Here is a 12360-nt window from a genome sequence, read left to right as displayed (position 1 = left end):
AGCCCTAGGTTAACAAACAAATTCCTTAAAAGAAATTATCCTCCAAATTTACACAATCTATACTACATCTCCAACAATGGCTATCACTAAGATCAAATACTACCCTGATAGTCAAGCCAATAGAACTCACACCAAAACTTATTGTCAAACAAGATTGCAATCAAATCAACCAATCAATCAAACTAGATTACATAATATATATGTATATATAGCGCAAAAAAAAAAAAACATCAAATTTGGGAGTTTTGTAAGCAACCATAAAAACAAAAAGAACATGCTGACAATTCATCAAAACAAGTTATGGTAAATGTAACATATCATTGCAAAAACCAGAGTTCTAATCCAAAAAGTCAATAATACATCAGTCAAATCCATTCATTATAAGAGATACACAAAACAAAAGAGTGGCAGAGAGACCAACCAAACTACTACTTATCTTTGGATGATAGCCCATACTTCTCTGCATCTTCATGATCTCTTCCTCCTTCTTCTTCGTGTCCTGCTTCTTTGACATCTTGGCTTGCTGGTAATAAAGGACGATGAGGTAGCGATTGGCGACGTTGAAGCCGGAGAGATGATCGACTGCGGTCTTGGCGTCGTAGATGTCCTCGTAGACAACGAAGGCTGTGCCACGAGTGTCCTTGTTTGTGCCCAGCCGGATCTGGCGGATTGCTCCGTATTTGCCGAAGATATCGTACATCTCCTCGCTCGAGATGTTGAACGGGAGGTTGCGCACGTAAAGCACACGGTTCACCTCCGGCGGAAGCCGAGTGTTCCCCTTCCTCAAGCTTATCGTCGCCATTGATTGATCCCTTGTTCCTGACTAGGGTTAGGGTTTCGGAGCAGATGAGGAATTAACCCCAAACCGGTACATATTGTTATGCCAGGTTTATGTGCCCTAATGAATCAATGGAGGTCACGTGCCTTTTTCGAAATTACTTTTATATCCTTCCGATGTATTTTACTATTTAGAGGCTCATTTCCATAAAAACGCAAATATAATCAATTTATATAATAATCACCAAATAGAATTATTAAACCCAAAAATCCTTTATAAAACAGGAAATTTAAATTTTAATACTCAGTTAATAAGAATAAATAGAGAAGAAGAAATATTTGTGTCAACAAATGAAGTAAATATTCCTTTGGTTAGTAAAGAAAGTACTAGGAAAATAAAAGAGTCTGGTAAAAGACTAGTTCATCTAGGATTGATCGTAATAGGAATTAAAGGATTAATTAGAAAAGAAATTCCAGGTAAAGTATTAATTACTTTAGCAGATAGAGGGTGGCAATCTGATGCCCGTAATGCTTTAATAACAGCTATTGAAGTAGATATGAGTAATAATAATGGTTTATTTTATTGCAGTCCAGATTTTTCAGTAAGTATTAAAGACCTAGATTTAATAGAAATTGGAATACAATCAAAAGGATATGATGATCTAGTAAAAAATAGTAATTTTCTAGTAAATATAGGCTTTTTAGGAAAATTAACAGATAAGTACTACTAAATATAAATTAGATATTAGTGGAATCATAAGCGCTATAACTAGTAGAGGTGTTAAAATGATAAAACCAATGGTCAGTGATTCTAGTAGATTTGATGGATTAGAATGGAATATATTTAAAAAAACTTAAATATGATCCTTTACTTTCCAAATAATTTTCCAAATAATTTTCCAAATAATTTTATTTGGAAAATAATTTTCCAAATAATAATAATAATAATTTTCCAATTAAAATGTTATTTTCCAAATAATTTTCCCCATGAAATACATAGTAATAATCCTTGTCAAAATAGCTTGATAGATATGATAATTTCTCAAGGAAAAAATTTAGATATAATAGAACAAAAAATAGAAAATATGAATAAAAAATTAATCCCAAAAATCCAAGATTTATTAATAAATATTGATTACATTAAAAATCAGAACAATAAAGTTATAGAGTTATTCCATAAATTAGAAATTTTAAATATTAATCATATTTTAGGAATTATACAGCATGAATATAATCAAATAGAAGAACAATATAAAAAGTATAGAAAAAAATTATTAAAAAGAATTAAAACACTTGAGTACTACATAATGGGTAATTTTGTAAAGAATCTTATCTAAAAGCTCTTGAAGAAACTAAGATATATCAACCCTAGAGGTAGCAAAGGTTTAAGTTCATATGTAGCCTCCAGGAATCAGCATCAAGAAATAATAAAACAAAAAATAATACCATAATTAGCTTATTGATACAATTACTAGACAAATTAGAACAAAATAGACCATAGGCTAAAAAATAATAGATGAAGATAATAAAGAAACCACATCTAAAATAGAAATCTTTAGATTATGCAGTTTAATAACTTAAAAGATAGATGATAAACCAAACCAAAATTAGAAAAGAAAGAAAATAATAGTATATTATTTGGGAAAGAAAAATGAACAAAATAACGACTTTTAAAGGACAAGGTCAGCACCCTGAAGAAGCACACGGCCGGTGTTTCCTCAAGAAATATAACCAATCTGAGAGTAGAAGTAGTATAGGAAAATCCTTTTCTAGCAAATACCTAAATAAAAATAAAAATAACAATCCCACATTAGAAGAAATATCAATACTGATAGAGAAAGAGACATGAGAAATATATAATAATCAGCACAACAGAGTTATTAAACCCAAAATCCTTTATAAAAGCAGAAATTTAAATTTTAATACTCAGCTAATCAAGGATAAATAGAAGAAGAGAGAAATATTTGTGTCAACAAAGTAAAGAGAGTAAATATTCACTCCGCTAGTTAAAAGAAAGTACTAGGAAAAATAAAGAGAGCAGTAAAAGACTAGTCATCTACGAGATTGATGTGTAATAGGAATTAGTGCTATCAATTAGAAAAGAAATTCGAGTAAAGTATTAATTACTTTGAGCGTGACAGAGGATGGCAATCACGATGTCCGTAATGCTTTAATAGCGACTATAGAGTAGATACGAGTAGCAATAATGGTTTATTTTATTGTAGCCTCCAGTCATATACGAAAGACCTAGATTTAATAGGGGTGGAATACAATCAAAAGGATATGATGATCTAGTATAGTACTACACTTAAATATAGGGACTTTTTAGGAAAGACCACGCGACATAATAGCGCACTACTAAATATAAATTAGATATTACGAGTGAATCATAAGCGCCATAACTAGTAGAGGGTAAGTCAAAATGATAAAACCAATGGTCGAGTGATTCTAAGTAGCATTTGATGGATTAGAATGTAGAATATATTTAAGACTCACCAAGACCACCCACAACCTCGACGAAACTGTAATTTATAAGACATATACATAACAATATATTAGCATTCGGTGGGAAACTATAAGCCAATCCAAACAAAGAAGATCTCAATATGATGAACAAAATGATGAATAGACTGATCAAACCATAATAATCCAAGGAATATGTTTATCCACGGAGAGAGAAATATTAAAGCTAGAAATAGAAATGATAGAAAGAGGACAATTAGACATCAATGATATATTAGAATATGATAAAAATGATAATCTAGTTGTCTCTTACAATCAACACGTGAAAGAAAAGTGATGCAATCCATTCTTTAGTCTTATGGAATCGAGAGCAAGTCATAATCCCTCATCTTCATATCCACGACGAAGTAGCGGTAGCACCACTCTTATGGAACATCGAGTATCAATTCCAAGTGGACAACCTAGCTCGAATCCCTTTATAATACATATAACCCTGAAAATGATATCTCTGATAAAAATAGACCTAGAGGAAGAAGATTAGAATTAGAAACAATAGATAAAAAGTTGCTAATAGATGATGGAAGATTATTAAATCTAACTGAGACATGACCCCCAAAAAATGGACCACAGATCATTGAAATATGGAGCCAGATGGTTTGCAGAAAATATGATGAATTAGACTATACAAAAACACCAGTAGAAATGTATAGCTACTTAGAAAAATTTTTAGGAGAATCAGCTAGAGCAGCATGGGAAGCCTATAAACAAAATCATCCACAAGATTTTGCTAGAGATTTAGAGTTAGGAGATAATCCATATAATTTTGTTAATAAAATAAGATTATTACTCCTAGGAGACTCACCAAATGCAAACTATGGAAGACAGCAGGTAGAAGCTATTAAGAAATTAGAACAAATACAAATAAAAAATTGGGCCTTTATCAAACCATTCTTATTAGATTTTATGTATTATAGTTGTTTAGCTGGATGTTTCTATGACAAAACAATAGGAGATAAATTGTTTATGAAATTACCTGAGCCATTAGGAACAATAATCCATAAAAAATATAAAGAGACCCCAGTCTTACCTCAATTAGATAATATTTCAACCAGGATAAAATTCATTATAGAACAACTAGTAGAAAAATGTACTGAAATTCAAATAACTAAACAATTTAAAGGGAAAGGTGAATATAGTTTCTGTAAACATATATACACCCCCCAAAGATATGACTCTAATGATACTAAGAAATTTAGAAAGAATAATTATAAACCTAAAAAGAAATACCATCTTAGGAGAAGTAGCTCTAGAAAACCTTACCTAAACAAAGACAAGCATGTTAGGAAGTTTGACAAAACAAGAGAATATAAGAACAAATTAAGCTGTTTCACATGTGGTAGTACTAACCATTTAGTCAGGGATTGTACTAAAAGAAAAAATTATCATAACAAAGAATCTATATTAATAGAATGTGTAAATGAAGATTTATTACACATAGATGAAAACGTAAGTGACACAGAAAGTATATATAGTATAGTTAGTTATACAGATCCTAATGATATTAGACAAGACACTAGTGATGACGAAGATGAAGGTGTTTTTGTTAATAGAATATTAGGAGGATTAGAATCAAATAAAAAATACCAAGACTGGTATAATAGTGATTTAGATCAACTAGACCAAATAGAAACCATGTTAGCAGCATTAGAATGAGGAAACCACCCTCTTATTATAGAGGAAAATATAAAACACTTAGTAAGAAAGACCCTCAGAAACTTGAAACAGAAATAAGCATACTTATATATATGCTAGAAAAATTTAAAGATATAATTAAAAAGAACAATCAGATAAATGTAACTCGAAGTTATATTTTAGACAGAATAACATATGACATGGATTGTCTAAGGAAACATAGGAAAAGAAACAAAGAAAAAACCTCTAGTAATGAGATAGAAATAATTTCTCCAACCCAGAATCCCAATTTTGATCCCTTTGCTATAGACCCCTTAGAATTTCTACTCTCTGAAGCAGAATTAGATAAACTTGAAATGAGTTTTGATATACTTTCATGATATTATGAATAATTCCTGTAATCATAATTGGATTCCTCGAAGTGGTAGTAGTGATAAACCCTGCCAATTTTGTAATAAATATCCCTCTTTAAAAGTACGATATAGATGTAGTAATTGCTTATATGAAAGTTGTAGATTTTGCTTAATAGATAAACATCAGCTACCTCCTGAAACTTCTACAAACGAACCGCCCCCTAGAATAAATAGAAGTGAAACTTTGGAACTTCGAATCTTGTATTTAGAAACTATAGTAGAAACACTACATAAACTTATACAAACAATACAAGAAACCCTAGTAAAATTAGAAAATGGAACTAAACAACTTTGATTTATTATTTAATCATCCATGTATTAGTAATCAAACTAAAAATCGTTATAAAATAATGAGGATTAACCAAGAAAAACTTTTGGAAAATCACAATAATTTTTTAAATAAAATAACACAAAAACTACCTGAGACTAGAAAGGTAGTTTACCAAGAACAATTAGATCAACTAACAGATCTAGAAGAAGATAACCTAGAAGAAAAATCAAAGATAAAAGAAAACTTAGGAGAAGTTACTGAAGAAAATTTTGAAACAAACCCAACCTTAGATATTACACCTATCTATAGTATTAAAATTCCATGTAGAATTCAAATCAATGACTGGGTTCTAGATATATTAGGACTCATTGACACTGGATGTTCTAATTCTGTTATAGATGAAAGTTTGATTCCATCAGAATATAAACATGAAATCTCTTTAGAAAAACAATATAAGGCAGAACAAATGGATGGACAATTATTTACATACACTCAACAATTAGCACCATGCAAAATCAGTTTTTTCCAAGGAAAACATCTAACAAATTATTTGCATTTTAATGGGAATATTAGTTTAAGAAACTTTAGCACTAGAAGAACTCGGTTCATTATAGGACTAAATATAATAATTAATTTTTTCCATGGATGCACTATAACCTCCTCTGGAATTAGTTTTATAGGAGTACCTTTATTATCATATGCTTCAGAATATTTTGATGCAAAAAACCAATCTTGCTGTAAAGGGTGCAAAAATCCAAAAAATTTAACTTCTCTTAAATATCAAGAAAAAACTCATGAAAATCTTTTAGAGTTTAGTAAATGTAGCTTATTTGATGAATTAACTCTTGAACCTCCATTAGATCAAATGGTAAATCCAGACTTCTTATATAACCTAATTTCTTCTGGTCATATTGATATTGATGATATATTAAGTAAATTAGAAAAAGAAGAAATAATAGGAGATAATCCTTGGAAACACTGGGATAAAAATAAATTTTTTTGTAAATTAGAATTAAAAGACCCAGATTTTAGAATCCAAAATAAAAAGATAGAATCTACAAATGAAAATATCCAAGAATATAAAATGCATATAAATGATTTATTAAAATTAGGAGTAATAAGAAGGAGTACTAGTAGACATAGAAGCCCGGCCTTCATTGTTAATAAACATAGTGAACAAATTAGAGGAAAAAGTAGAATGGTGATAGATTATAGAAGACTAAATGATAACACCATAGAAGATGCTTATGATATTCCAGACAAAACAGAACTAATCAATTCCATTCAGACAAGTACAATCTTTAGTAAATTTGATTGTAAGTCAGGATTTTGGCAAGTTAAAATGGATCCTTCTAGTATAGAATGGACTGCATTTACTTGTCCTTTAGGTCATTTTGAATGGCTCGTAATGCCATTCGGATTAAAAAATGCACCAAGTATATTCCAAAGGAAAATGGATGATATATTTGGTAAATATAAAAATTTTGTGTGTGTTTATATAGATGATATTCTGGTACATAGTAAAAATAAACAAGAACACATAAGCCATTTGAAGTTAGTTCTCAGTGAATTTTTAAAACATGGAATTATCATAAGTGGTAAGAAAGCCCAATTTTTTAGAAAAAATATTGAATTCTTAGGAGTAGAAATAGGAAATGGTAAGATTAAGTTACAACCACATATAGCCAAGAAAATATTAGATACCCCACTTATTAGAGATGTTAAAACATTACAACAATTTTTGGGACTAGTAAATTATGCTAGACCTTTTATTAAAAACCTAGGAAAACTTATAGGACCTCTGTATAGTAAAAGTTCTTTAACAGGAGTCAAAATATTTAATATAGAAGATGATAAACAAATAAATAAGATTAAGGAATTAGTACGAACATTACCAGATCTAAGATTACCATTAGATTCAGACTATATGATTGTAGAATCAGATGGTTGTGAGCTAGGATGGGGTGCAGTATTAAAAGCAAAACCCCATAAATATAGTTCAAAGAATGAGGAATTAATTTGTAGATATAATAGTGGTAAATACAAAGAAAAAGGACCTACTCATAGTATAGATCAAGAAGTATTAGCAGTTTGTTATGCATTAGATAGCTTTAGATTATTTCTTATAAATAAAAAAGAAATTCTAGTAAGGACAGATTGTGAAGCTATAGTAAAATTTTTTGAAAATAAAAATAGCAAAAGGATTAGCCAGAGAAGATGGCTAGCTTTTAAAGATAGAATTTTAAATGACAATTATAAAATTATTTTTGAACACATAAAAGGGAAAGATAATGATCTTGCAGATAGACTTTCAAGGTTAATGTTTCTCCAACAAATATCCGAAAGGCCTCCCTAAAATTCTTTGTAAGTATAAAACCTTTACTTGTCCATACGCTTAGTAAAGGTGGGGATTACCAGACAAGTAAGCTCCTCTGTACCTTTTACTAATGTGGGAGTAAAGCTACATTACCAAACCTTAGCTAGTTCATACGCTTAGCTGTAACGGGGATTATAAAACCAATAAGTTCCTCTGAGTTATATGCTAATGTGATAGCTAAGCTTACTTTCCTAACATTTTAAATTTTTTTTTTAATTTTCTAATCATTACTTTACTTTTACAGGAAATGGAGTCTTCTCTCAGTAAAAACAACACCTTTCCGCTCTCAAAGCAACAATTTCTTAAACATCCCTATACAGGTCTTAATAATTATCCTTTAGATTCCCCATTTTCCTTCCGCATTCCTCCTCCACATGTCACTAGATCCTCAAGAAAGAAATTATATTGATAATATTTGGGCGAATAACCGTAATCCACATTTTCCAAAAATCCTTACAGCCTTTAGTGATTACCTCCACAATAAAAACCTTAGGATCCAGTTAAATGAACCCTCCTTTACACCAAAATCTCTAGATGCTTTCTTAGAACTTCAGCAAACAAACAAAATCCTTTCTGGTGAAGTACTAGATCTTAAGCAACAACTAGAACAGGTAAAGACTAAGTACGAACAAGAGAAAAATGAGAAAACATTACTCAAAGAAGAATGGGAGCAAGAAATGAAAAAGAAAGTTCAAGTTTTTGAAAAGTTTCCTCCACAGCTCTCTCCTCTCCAAAAAGAAATTATGAGAATAGTTTATCAAGAAAAACACCAACAATTGATCCACATGGTACAGCTCTTAGAAACAATGGCTACTTCTCCTCTACAAATTGATGGGCTTAGCTTCTACATGCTCAAATTCAAAGGACAGCATCATTCATGAATCCAAGCTTGCATATGCCAAGAAGGGTTTTCTATAATCCAAGCTACTATTAGTCTTGTTGAATGGAATGGAACTCTTACTGACTTTACTATTCAACAACTTTTTGAGCTCGGATTGTTGAAAAAACTTATTATCACAAAAGAAGAACAGATGAAGATTCTACCCCAATTTCCTGAAAGACTCAAGAAGATTATCTCCTCTATGATGAATTATTACCCAAGACATTTTGTTGTGTTAGAAATTTTCAGTGTTCCTCCTTCATACCGAGGATATCCAGTCTACACTCAACATTATGTCCGAATTGACATGGTCCGCCATGGAAGCCCTACTACTTACCAATGGGACCACCATTCTTTCCTATCAAATCATATTGAACTCCCTACGGAAGAACGCCTCAGAAGATGGAGAGCTTATGCTCTTGGAACAGTAGACAAAAAACACAAGACAAATTTTCTTATTGGAGAACAACAAAATCTAAAAATATTTTCTTCAATAAATTCTAGATACTGCCGTTCTCCTATGATTGGGACTTTGGTTACTTCCCCAGAACTCACTGATCATCTGAAGACATCAAATGCTAATTGGTTTGAAACTACTTATGGGGATGACAAAATCTTTGTCAGTATGTTAGATGAAAACATATTTAACTTTTCAGTAGGAGTTTATGAATCGGCTCAAAATGTTCCAACAGCCCTTGAAGACATTATTGATGAAGTTGGTGAGGCAAATCTTATGAACGCCATGGAAGGATAACTATCCAGAAGGACAACCATCTAGACTAGTAGCCTGCTATAAATGTAACTGCTTCCTTTTTAGCCTAAATAAAATAAGGCTTGCTTGTTTCTTAAGTAAGAAAAAAAGTATAGTTTAAAATAGGCTATGATGCCTATTACTTATACTTTTTCCTACTTTCCTATATTACCCCCTATTGTGATAAGAATGAAGGGGTACTTTATATACTTTTCTCTACTTTCCTATATTACCCCCTATTGTGATAAGAATGAAGGGGTACTTTTGTATTTGTAAAGGTTCTGCTTGCCTATATAAGCAGCCCCTCTCCATGTAACAAGGTGTGAAAAATCTTGAATGAAAGTTTGATTTCAAAAAAATCCTCCTTTGCAAAGTTCTCTTCCAAGTTTCCTTCTCAAAGTTAGTTCTTCTCTTAGTAGAAATTCTTAGTAGTAGAAGTAATCTTTAGACTTATTTTTCTGTCTTGATTTATATGATAGCTTAAACCCCTTCCCGAAAGGGAAAGGGAGGTTCTGTCAGAATAATCCTTGTAAGGTTTGTGCCAGATATGGGTTTCCTCTAACCATTCAGATACTATGGTGAAGATACATACTCCGTCGCAGTGAAGAGCAAATATGCCCAGTACCCTGTTATGCTCATTATAAGGTATGTAATCGTTATTATATATCCTTTTGGCTAAAGGACCGGCGAAGAAGTACCCGTTGAAGGCAAGGAAGCCGTGTGAAGGGGAAAAGTAGCGTAGGTATGATGCCAAAGAGATATTATAATAATTGATTATTATATTTCTTAAGAAAGACAGGAGAAAGGCTGATGCTTGGTAACATGAGGCGTATTTATCAGAGGAAGGAATGATCAATGAAACGATATGGAAAGATAAGGATTATATTGATAAGAATCCTCCTGAGTACTGAGTACGGAAATTTTTATTATGATATCTCAAATCAATAGTTTACTTTATATGATAGTAATAATTCTTTTAAATTTAGTTTCTTTAGTTCCAGCTTCTATTATAGTTAACATAGTAAGATATTTAGCTATTATTATATGCTCCCTTGGGTTACTCTACGGAAACAACCCATGGAACTAGTAGACATAATAATAGATTTAAATACTGCAAATTTAAATTTAGCTTCTATTATATCTTATATAGTAAGCTATGTAGTTACTATTCTTATGTTCCCTTGGGTTTCGCCACGACAATAATCCATGGAACTAGTAAGAATATTAGTAGCTTTTATCTCTTTACTTTTTATTTTAAGATTACTTACTATTATTTTATTAGATTGTTTACTAATATGGTTTTTATGGTTTTAGTAGATATGGCTTTAGTAGAATTATATAATTATATTAGAGATATTTATCTTATTAAGTATGCTCAATATATTCTAGAAACTGATTTTTATTCTAGTACAAACTTACAAGGTCAATTAGATTTATTATATCAAATTCTTAGAGAAATTAGAGATAAATATGAAGATTATGGACCGTACATTAGTACGGAACCACTAAATTATAGTTTAGAATGATCCTAGGCTCCCCACCTATGGTATTTCATTGACCTTAGGTCGGTAGAACTGGTTACTTAGTAAATACCCAGTAAATAAGGGTCGTGCGCGTTGTGTCCCGGTCCCCGCCGACCACGGCGAGGTGGTTCCGCGCTAACCCGCCCTTGCACAAGGACGGGCCCCAACGGTTCCCCGCCGTCCGCGGCGTGGCGCCGGTGTCCCTCTCGATGCACATTAGGCGTGGGCGGGCGCGCGCCTCGCTATCGCCGGGACATGGCGCAGCACGCCATGGCACGCCCGGGTGCGCCCGTGAGCCACCCCGTCTTGCCGGGCCGCGGCGCTGCCGTGCCCCTGCTTTCGCGCTAACCCGCCATTGCACAAAGGGCGGTCCCCAACGGTGCCCCCGCTGCTCACGGCGAGGTGTCCCGTGTCCCTCTCGGCCACATGGGCGTAAGGCGAAGGGCGCGGCTGCGCCCATCGCTCGACATGACGCAGACGGCGCCATGGCATGTCCAGTGGTCGCGTGAGCCACTCGGAAGTTGGCGGTGGTCGGGCGGTGCTCGCCGCTCTCGTGGCGCACCGCCCGCTCTTCGCCACCCTCTGCTCTTGCCGCCGCGCGCTGCCGTGCCCCCTGCTTCCGCGCTAACCCGCTCATTGCACAAGGGCGGTACTCAACGGTGCCCCACCGTCCCGCGGCGCGAGGCGCCGTGTCCCTCTCGATCACATGGGCGGGCGGCGCGCTGGGCGCACCCCATCGCCTCGGATATGAGGCGCAGACGGCCATGGCACGCCCGGGTGGCGCCGCGGAGCCACCCCGTCTTGCCGGCCGCGGCGCTGCCGCGCCTCCGCTTATGCGCGCTAACCCGCCATTGCACAGGGCGGTCCCCAACGGTGCTCCCCGCCGTCTGGCGTAGGCGCCGGTGTCCCTCTCGGTCACATGGGCGTGGCGGCGGGCTGCGCGCCCTCATCGCCGGGACATGGCGTGCATGACCATGGCACGCCCGGACATGGCGCTGCGAGACGGCCATGCACGCCCGCGTGAGCTATCTGGACCCTAGGGCCGGTGGGCGGGCGGTGCGGCGCTGCTGGGGCTGCTGGCCGCTGCGCGCCATGTCCCGAGTGAAGGGGCGAGCCGCGCGCCCTCCCCACGCCCATGTTGCCCACCTGCACATGGGCAACATATTTTTTTTATATATTAACCACCTGCACATGGGCAACATATTTTTAAAGA

The 12360-nt window shown here is 34.7% G+C and overlaps 1 pseudogene; it reads right to left on the bottom strand.

The window, feature by feature from the left end:
• Nucleotides 1–428: 428 nt before the first annotated feature.
• On the bottom strand, nt 429–879 carry LOC120253921 (annotated as a pseudogene).
• Nucleotides 880–12360: the final 11481 nt, after the last annotated feature.

This window comes from Dioscorea cayenensis, unplaced genomic scaffold (genome assembly GCF_009730915.1).
Source record: "Dioscorea cayenensis subsp. rotundata cultivar TDr96_F1 unplaced genomic scaffold, TDr96_F1_v2_PseudoChromosome.rev07_lg8_w22 25.fasta BLBR01000244.1, whole genome shotgun sequence".
Classification (NCBI taxonomy): Eukaryota; Viridiplantae; Streptophyta; class Magnoliopsida; order Dioscoreales; family Dioscoreaceae; genus Dioscorea; species Dioscorea cayenensis.
Note: the sequence above shows the minus strand (reverse complement) of the source record. Positions and strands in the feature narration are given on the sequence as shown.